Source organism: Lactuca virosa, chromosome 7, assembly GCF_052849685.1.
Source record: "Lactuca virosa cultivar CGN04683 chromosome 7, Lactuca_virosa_CGN04683_v6, whole genome shotgun sequence".
NCBI lineage: Eukaryota > Viridiplantae > Streptophyta > Magnoliopsida > Asterales > Asteraceae > Lactuca > Lactuca virosa.
Window position 1 is genome coordinate 115966533 of NC_136432.1, and position 10574 is coordinate 115977106.

At 35.1% G+C, this 10574-nt stretch overlaps 1 long non-coding RNA gene across 1 annotated transcript; it reads left to right on the forward strand.

Moving 5' to 3' along the window:
* The first annotated feature begins 6122 nt into the window (after positions 1-6122).
* On the forward strand, positions 6123-7381 carry LOC145123357 (uncharacterized). The gene is made up of 4 exons (XR_013715109.1): positions 6123-6488; positions 6585-6684; positions 6776-6859; positions 7178-7381. It is a non-coding gene; the product is annotated as an uncharacterized LOC145123357 (long non-coding RNA).
* Positions 7382-10574: the final 3193 nt, after the last annotated feature.

Sequence of the window (10574 nt, forward strand, 5' to 3'; positions counted from 1 at the left end):
CTTAGCGTACTCATCAGGAACATTATTGGGCCTTAGGTTTTGGGCCATTTTGGGCCTTAGGTTTTGGGCCATTATTGGGTCTTAGGTTCTGGGCCATTGTTGGGCCTTAGGACTTTTGGACTTGGGCCATGGGTTGGGGGCCCATTAAAGGAAGGGGTAAAATGGTCTTTTACCCCTTGGAATGTTAGATGGTAATCTGGACCTTTTATGGGTTATTACCCTGATTATTTATTAGGGTTAATTTGGAATGTTTAGTGTGAGGAATCGTAGTAGCAACAACCCAGGAGTGTTGTTTGTCTATCTTCAGATAAAAGTGATTTCCTTCAGTATACTTGTGGGTCGAAGGCACCAATGTTGGCCCACTGGATTATGTGTGTAGAATGATAGTCATCTTTGTGACACTTATTGTTATGCCTGTATGTGCTTTTATTCTTTGTGACTCTTGCTGATATGATTGCATGTTTAGTTGTAGGGGTGAAATAGACTCGATACCGTTTGAAAGAGGCTTAAGGGGTGAAATAGACCCAGTACCGGTTGAAAGAGACCGAAGGGGGTGAAAATAGACCCAACATTGGTTAAAAGAGACCGAAGAGGATGAAATAGACCCGGTTATGTTTGACTGTTATGTATGTATGGTATGAGGTATTTTGGGGAAACTCATTAAGCTTTGTGCTTACAGTTTTATGTTTATGGTTTCAGGTACTTCCAGTTTGAAATGGAAGTTCCCGACATGATCGCACCGCATCCACCCATGTTTTCTTCATTTTTATGATTTTGGGAATTATACTCTGATGACTATTTTATTATGACATACTGTGGGTGGTTTGATATGAATATTTGATGGTTTGGGTTGAAGTAAAAATGATTTTTTTTACCTATGATTTTTGGGATGTTACAAAATGTTAGATCATAGCTACAAAAGATAAGAGTACTTATTTTTTTAAAGTCCGTAAGTTTGTGGACGAGCATATATGCACAAGTACACAACCGTATTCCCATCATCACTAAGACAACAAAAAGATGTTGCGTCACTTCATAAATGATATAGTGGTTGGTAATACAGGAAAATTTTTGTACGAAAAGCAGATCACTGGAACTCGAATGACCAGTTTAATGTTAATATTTCTTACTGATAACAGACAAAATTGTATACTCTAGAACTATTGAGATGGTCCCACAGAGAAGGTTTTTTCAAGACTCATATATATCATTACAAAGGACGAATCCAAGAACGATTGCTAACATTAAGACGAATGTCAACCATTGATTTGATTACTTCTTCGTTGCTAATAGCATTGATTCCATCAATGTGTTATCAAGAGATGAAAGAAAACTACCAATTACAATGTTGATTGGCTTTTTCCATTGCACAAATGCAACAATGGTATTTGTCGACAATGATGTAATCCTGGAGGTAATTACATTAAACAACTATGCTAATATAACTATATTTATCATTGCATGATAATATGTGGTTTATTCCTATATAATGAAACTTTAAAAGCCCGTTACCCTGCACCAAGGTTGTAAAAAACACTCGATGTTAGCTAGTCGATAGACTCGGGTAAGAGATTAATCGGAGACCGTAAATTGCTAATTCTTTGATTTTCTTAAAATATGACTAATATCATAACAAAATATGTTAATATGATTAATACAACACTAATTATTCCTCAAATAGTGTAACATACACGTTAATAACCTTGTTCGATTATCGTGTTTTTGTAAAGCTTATTAATTTTAAAATGAATATTATTAAGTAATATATGGTTTTGAGCATTGAGTTCTAACTAGATAGTTTTACGAGAATTGAAGTAAAATTATGTTTAGACTGATTCAGAAAAATATTGGAAGTCTTATGAGATTTCAGTCAAAAGTCAAATATTGAAATTTAACGAAAATATAAAATTTAAAATAAGTAAAATTTTATTATTGAAAGTTGTAGATAATTTTGTTAGAAACATTTAGGCGAAAACCTCATCGAAATCCGAGTTATAACGAAGAAGTTATGACCAATCGAAGATCCGCGACAAAACCGACAAACACTATTTAGCGTAAAAAGTGAGTTTTCGATAAACTACTTTTTAGCCTTAGTGATCTAAATGAATGTCATAGTACTCGTTAAACCGATAATTTTCATAAAAAGAACGTCCAAATCTGACTTAGTATGAGGAAGTTATGATTTTTCTAAGTTTTAGAATTGTAGTAGACAACTAAAAACTTGAAATAAAGATCGAGTGATTTTTAGCCGACGCAACCTAAACGAGAATCGAAGGTCTCGTCAATAGTAGTACAACGGTAAAAAGACAGACGAAAACGGACATCAGATGAAGAAGTTATGAATTTTTAATGGACTTTTCCTGTCCCGGCCTGTTAAAAATATAATAATAAAAATAAAGTCAAAATTAGCCGACGGAGTCTAAACGAAAGTTGTAGAGCATAATTTCACCTACGTAATGAACATAAAAAACGAAGCTCGTATGTGAGGGTTATGGATTTTTGAAGTTTAGGACACAAAAACCGAGAAAATCACAAAATCCGAGGAATTTCGCATGGCCTGAGTTCGGCCACGTCACCCTCGCATGCGAGCCTGCCCTGTGTCCGACGCGTGTCTCGCCTCACATCCGACGCCTGGCCCTCGCATCTGCTGCCGCGTGTCTTCTTCTCTTCCGTAGATCCGAACCTTCGCACCCACTATAAACAGGGGTGCGAACCCTCCCGGCTAATGTTTGAATTTTGCACATTTTTCACCCCTAAACCCTATTTTAAGCCACTTTTAATTCCCCGAAGCCCCGGGATCATTCCCAACACCCGAATACGTTCCGAAGTGCTCGAAGACCCCGAGAAATTTATCTTTTCGGTTTGAAGCTCAACACTCGCAAGGCCTGATTTTCAATAAAGCTCCCGATTTTCATCGAAGAAACTTATTTATTAGAACGAAGTGCTGCACAAATTACTATTTGAACCTCCGGTTAATTCACGGTGAGTTCAATATATAGGAACAATTGTATATTATGTGTATGTGATATGTGCTTTTCCATGTTATTTTCCCGTGTTATTATTTCGTGCTATTTTGATAGCAAAGCTGTATCTTTGGCCATGTGATCAGTGAAAGGACTTAGATTCACAGTGGTATTGGTATGTAGCCTCTGGCCGTGTAGAGCATGTCTCATAAGAGAATGACTTCTACCACTATGGCATTGGCAGAAGGTTAGATAGGGTTAAAAGCCTGAAATCTACCAAAATGTTAATCAGAAATTGTATGTCTTCTGTGCCATTTGGTCCGAAGCTTTATTGATGTATATCAAGTATTGAAATTGTTATGTCTCATTGATTGTATATCTGAGAATCAAATCATCGATTGATATGGAAAGCTTGTCACATGATTCACATATGTCTTTGTTGTTCCTTGTTCCTCTTTGCTTCTGCCACATTGATGTATATATATGGCGTAACGTTATCTTGTATCTACTATTGAACTCACTAAGCGTCACTGCTTACCCTCTCAGTGTTTAAATTATTACAGGCGATAAGCATCCAGTAAAGTTAAATACTATTAGAAGATGTAGAATAGATAATATTATAGCTTTTGTATTTAGTGTATAAATTCCTGGGAAATTATGTAATATATATATATATATATATATATACAACTTTGTAAAAACCTCGTTAGTCGGTTTGTATCCAGTCTTTTGTAATAAGATCATATATCTATAAAATATGTTTATGAATATGCATGTAGCATGTTTTGGAGTAACTTGGAGTAATAATGTTAAATTATGAAAGAGGTCCTTTCTATCATGGTATCAGAGCAATAGTTTAAGTGAACTAAATACAACGGATTGGTATTTAGACTTAAACCGTTGGAATTTCAATATATGAACGGATTCATTGTAAGTATATAGATACAAACCATAGGGAGGATTTAAGTAGGGTATTGGGTAGTGATAAACCCTAGTATTCTAAAATATTAAGTTACTTCAAATTTTTCAGAGAATTAGTTTAAGTGAACTAGGAATTTTGAGAATTTCTAGACTTAAACATGAATTGCTAAGGGATGATGATACGACGTGTATCTAGTATATTTTAGGTTGAATACCTAAATGGACACAAGCACTAGAATATTAGAGGAGATATGCCTTATATTCTAATATGTGCTAAATGATAAATGAATATAGCATGCCTTAGGTTGCTTACTTATATTGATATTACTTGAGAAAGTTTAAGGTCTGTTGCTGACCTTGGTCTGGAAGAAGAAATTTTAAGTATTCCAGATTCTAAAATTTACGTGTTATAACCGATAAGAAACTTTTTGAAGTGATAAAGAGACTTATGATAGTTGACATCGATAATTTTATAGATAAACGATCGAGAGATATCGTAAAATTATATTTATGAAGTGTTATCGTAAATAGTGTATTAATACCCATAGAGTGGTATTGTATATTTAAAGTATGTTTAATGAAATAATAACATCTTTGGAAGAATGATGTGCGTTTGAAACACATTTGGGCGAGATAAATGTGTTGGTGCAATCTATGAAGTTGTTCCACTGTTGTCCAGATTGAAGCAGTGATTGTTTATAGTGTTAGAAGAGCTGAAGATAGTGATAAATACTTCGACAATATCGAAATTGATGTTGTGCAAGATTTAGAAGAATTCAATGAAGATCAAAGGAAAGGCTAACAGAGTTTTCAGACTCAATAGGCCAAGACCTTGCCTAACATTGTGACGTAGTATGCAGTTCGAGTAGTAACCCTATACAAGATGCTCAGACTTAGTATTTAATAATACCGAGTGACAATTGACTTCTATCACATCCTTATAAAAGTTCCATAGTGTGTTAAACCGACTTAAAGATACTTGATTAGAATGGTGAAATGAGTCATTTAGTTAGACTGAATGACTTACTAGTCAGAATAAGCTAGAGTATATAGTTGAAGAAGATATACACTCATAGTATTGTATGAGAAGAGATGTTGTTGTTAGGAATGACAGAAAACCAAGTTGAAGCTAGTAGAACATGCTGAGATGCAGTTAAAATGCAGACTTCCTATAATAGATTCCTATGAGGTAGATTTAAAAGATACACCCATGAGAAGAAAATTTTCTCATATAAAGGAATGACGATGTCATGAAAGGATAATGAAATGAATAAATGTGCATGGTGATTTTCATGAGTTAGAAAATGATGCAGATAGTTGGAGACCGTTCCACACTACTAGAGTAAATTCTGACATAGTGTGTCTTGCAGAGTAGACACTACCCGAGAAAGAACTTATATGAAGAATTTGGAAGTGAAATTCCTATCGACCTAGGAAAAATATTAGGATATGCTAGATCGAGCTTATGCATAAAATAATTCTAGAAGGTGAATTTAAGAAATCCAAGATATGTTTGATAGAAACGTGAAATCCCTAGTTGAGTCTAGGAGAAATTGTTGTATGTACTTGTTTGAACACGCTCAGGTGTGAAAAGTTGCTTTGTGAAAACTTTTTGAATGGTGACTTGGAAAACTGCGAGACAATACTTGGGACGAGTATGAGTAGGTGTGAATAGTAGTAGAGGCCTATACTACTGGAAGCACAAGACTCACACTTGGATCAGGAAAAGTCACAAGGTTACCAAGAAACTAGAATTGATTCCGTTTTTGTTCGAGTATGTCATTACCTTCGTTTCGGTGATGACTAAGAAGATGATTTTTGTTCATGCCTTAGTGGTCGTAAAGAATCGAGTCCGACTAATATAGATCTACGAAGTGAGTTGATTGGTTCAAAGAACCATGTTTCGTGTAGCGACGAAACTTCAATCGGAAGATTGAAGAAAGAGATGGTCGAGGTAGTCGATAAAAGTATAACAACATTCATTAAAGGATTAAGCAATTATTAGCTAGAAATGTTACTAGTTATAAAGACATTATATCATATTAGAACATGAAGGAAGGTTTCTTCTATGATAGTGTTGACTAATAGAAATAAGCAGGGCCGACCCAATACATTGGCGAGTTGGGCTTCGGCTCAGGGCATCAAATAGAAGGGGGCATATTTTTTATCCAAATATTAATACTATATACATGTTATTTTGGCCAAAAATTAAAAATTAAGCCCAGTTCTCCCGTCTAAGAAGAATAGCGTCTGGAGGCAAGAATGAAAGGCATGAGCGCCAAATTGAAGCCTTGAGAACTGCAATCGTCAATCGTCAGATACCAATCCCTGCCTTTGAAAATCGTACGAGTTGTGTGGAGATAGAGGAGTCGACACTCGACGATCGAGGAAATAGGAGTAGAAACACTCGAAATTGACTGATTTCTGAGTTTGATTTCTCTCTAAACCTGTTGCTAATCGAATTTTTTCAACCTCTCCTCTGATTTCTGTTTTTGAGTTCGATTTCAATCACCTCTCATTGTTAAATTGATAAGACCTAGTTTGATTTTTTTTCAATCTGAAGCAAGAGACAACTAACGAAAGCATCATCATCAACTGATTTGGGTAAGATCTCTTCTCTTCAATTGATTTCGATTTTTCTTTCTAATTTTTTCTTAATGTGTTGCCATCAATCATCACTTATGGACCAGTTTGTTTTAGCATTTTAGGAGTTGGAATGTTGGATATTTTATGGTTTTTAACCTGAAGCAGATACGAGGAAAGAAAGGACTGATTTTTTATTTCTCTTTAACTGATTTGGGTGAGTTCTTTTCAACTGATTTCGATTTTCTTTCTAATTTATTTATAAACATGTTGCCATCAATCTATCCTCTTTTTATGGTTTGTTTTAGGAGTTGGAGCTCTGATTGTCTCCTATTTGAACTCGAAATATTTTTGCTTTGTATCTGATATTTGTTGTTTGAAGTTGGCTTCAGGTAATTTTTCTGGCTATTGTGGTTTGGTTCTGATAAAAATTTCTAAAGTTCCTTTTTATACCTTTTTTTTCATGTTTATGTGATAAAAATTTATAAAGTTAATTTCTATACTTTTTGTTAATGCTTCTGCGATGTGAATCAGGAGGCATATTGTCTATTGAAGTTCTGATTTCTGTTTATTTAGAAATTTGGTTAGTGGCTACTGGTTCTTGTTCTTGTTTCTAGAAAGGTATAAGTTTATTTTATTGTTGCTATTAGTATTAGACAATAGTTTTTAAAAATGGATTCCTAATTATGATTCTAAGATTCATTTTTCAGATATCATGACATCTTGGAAGTGGAAACGAGAAGAATGAATATGTTCCCTAATCTGTTGGTTACTTATATAATATTTTGGATGATGTCGGTCATGTTTGCTTTTGTGAATTTTTTTTTCAAAATTGAAGCTTTTAAAATAAGATATGTTTGCACTTCAAAAAAATGCACAAAAACATCGTTTGTGGTGATTTTTGTTTGAATTATTTGTTTGTTGTAAAATTTACTGCATTTTGATTTTATAAATTTTTTATATATATGATTTATCTATTTTACAAGATATATATAAGGGCATAAATTTTTTATCTTTCCCCGGGTTGTAAAAAACAATGGACCGACCCTGGAAATAAGAGTATGATTCGTTGTATGTCTTTTGCGTTATGAAATCAAAGGTCATTAGAATACTACCATTCAAGTTGTTGTTGTAGGAAAAGTAAAAACCTTATCTTGGGTTGACTCTATAACCCAAATTCATGAAAGAGTAAGAGTCTGCAATGAGAATTGATTTTTGTTTAACTCAAAGATTAGAACCGAAGGCCCAATAGAGAATGAAGAACGAGTGCATATTTGAACACCGCCATCAATTAAGAGGTTTGAAGAGTTTGGCAATCGTTTAGTTAAAGGCCGAACATTTCAGATTACCATAAAGGAGGCACACGAGAACCCGAATGTTGTGACTGGTTCATTTCTCGTCAACTTTAGACTTGCTCATATATTATTTGATTCTGGTGCCTTAGATTCTGTTGTATCTCATGAATTCGCGTATTCTTTTCAAATTGCTTGTTTTACATTCGCCCAATCATATCATGTAGATACCGCGGGAAGTGTATCATTACTTGCTGATAAAATCTATAGAGATTGTTTCATAGAAATTGAAGGTTATAGTTTTCTTGCTAACCTGATTCCTATCTCCTTGCCCAACTTTGAAATTACTCTCGGCATGAATTGGTTGTCAAAGAACCACACAGAACTCTAGTGTTACGAAAAGATGGTACGCATCCTTATCGAAGGGAAGGATTCTATTTTACGTCTTCGGTAAACAAAGACTTAAAATCTTAAAAATAATATTTTTCCTAAAAACTCGTAAACTTATATTGAAGGGTATTCTACTTATCTATACAGTTGATATCTCAAAAGAGGGGAAGAAAACTGTAAATGATGTTCCCGTTGTTAATGAATATCCTGATGTTTTCCCCGATGATTTGTCTGGACTTTCCCTGGATAGACAAATAGAATTTTGAACTGGCTTTATGTCTAGTGCTGCTCCAATTGCCAAAGACTGCTAGACAGAATGATGGCATTTGGGTAATTGTTGACCGGCTGACTAAGAGTGCACATTTTCTTGCCATACGTGAAACCGATCTAATAGAGAAATACGCACAAGCATACTTGGATGAAACTGTTGCGAGACATGGTGTGCCGCTAAAGATTATTTCCGATCGTGATAGTAGCTTCACACTCAGCACAACTTATTATCCCCAAACAGATGATCAAACGGAGAGAACAATCCAAACAGTAGAAAATATACTGAAGGTATATGAAGTACTATGTGGGCGTAAATGTCGTATTCCATATTGTTAACGTGATGTAAGACAGAAAGTCCTTGGTGGTCCTGAAATGATTCAAGACACCACTGATAAAATTCAAATTGTACAAGAAAGAATGAAAGCGGCTCAGGATCGACAAAAGTCTTATGCAGTAAAGAGAAGACGACCTATAGAACTCCAGGTGGATGAATTCGTAATGCTGAAGGTATTCCCATGGAAAGGCATTATGCGATTTGGGAAGAAAGGAAAATTAAGTCCTAGAATTGTTGGACTTTTCAAAATCTCTAGAGAATTGGTAAACAAGCATACCGCTTGGAAATTGCCGGAAGATTCGACATGTATTCATGATGTGTTGTAAGTTATCTATGTAAATGTTTAAGCATATATGATGAAACGGTCCCGTTATCCGAGGTAAAACTGGATAATAAATTAAGATATGTAGAAGAGCCTGAAGAGATCATATACGAAAGAACGACTGAATTACATAATAAAGAAGTAGAATTAGTGCTTGTCAAGTGGAAACACCATCGAGGCCCAAATTATACTTGGGAAAATACGAACGAGATAAGAACGAAATATCCCCATTTGTTTTAATCGTTGTGATTTCGGGGACGAAATCCTCAAAAGGAGGAGGTATTTGTAACATACACGTTAATAACCTTGTTCGATTATCGTGTTTTTGTAAAGCTTATTAATTTTAAAATGAATATTATTAAGTAGTATATGGTTTTGAGCATGAATTCTAACAATATAGTTTTATGAGAATTGAAGTAAAACTATGTTTAGAATCATTCAGAAAAATATTGGAAGTCTTATGAGATTCCAGTCAAAAGTCAAATATTGAAATTTAACGAAAATATAAAATTTAAAATAAGTAAAATTTTATTATTGAAAGTTGTAGATAATTTCGTTAGAAACATTTAGGCGAAAACCTCATCGAAATTCGAGTTATAACGAAGAAGTTATGACCAATCGAAGTTTCGCGATAAAACCGGCAAACACTATTTAGCATAAAAAGTGAGTTTTCGATAAACTACTTTTTAGCCTTAGTGATCGAAATGAAAGTCGTAGTACTCGTTAAACCGAGAATTTTCATAAAAAGAACGTCCAAATCTGATTTCGTATGAAGAAGTTATGATTTTTCTAAGTTTCAGAATAGCAGTAGACAGCTAAAAACTCGAAATAAAGATCGAGTGTTTTTTAGCCGACGCAACCTAAACGAGAATCGAAGGTCTCGTCAATAGTAGTACAACGATAAAAAGACAGACAAAAACGGACATCGGATGAAGAAGTTATGAATTTTTAACGGACTTTTCCTGTCCCGGCCTGTTAAAAATATAATAATAAAAAATAATCAAAATTAGCCGACGGAGTCTAAACGAATGTTGTAGAGCATAATTTCACCTATGCGTACATATAAAGAACATAAAAAACGGAGCTCGTATGCGAGGGTTATGGATTTTTGAAGTTTGGGACACAAAAACCGAGAAAATCACAAAATTCGAGAAATTTCGCATGGCCTGAGTTCGGCCACGTCACCCTCGCATGCGAGCCTGCCCCGTGTCTGATACCGGTGAGTCATCCGAAGACGTGGTGTGTCCGAAGGCTCCGGTTCCGACGCGTGTCTCGCCTCGCATCCGACGCCTGTCCCTTGCATCTCCTGCCGCGTGTCTTCTTCTCGTCCGTAGATCCGAACCTTCGCACCCTATATAAAGGGGAGTGCGAACCCTCCCGGCTAATGTTAGAATTTTGCACATTTTCACCCTTAAACCCTATTTTAAACCACTTTTAATTCCCCGAAGCGCCGAGATCATTCCCAACACCCGAAATATGTTCCGAAGTGCCTGAAGACC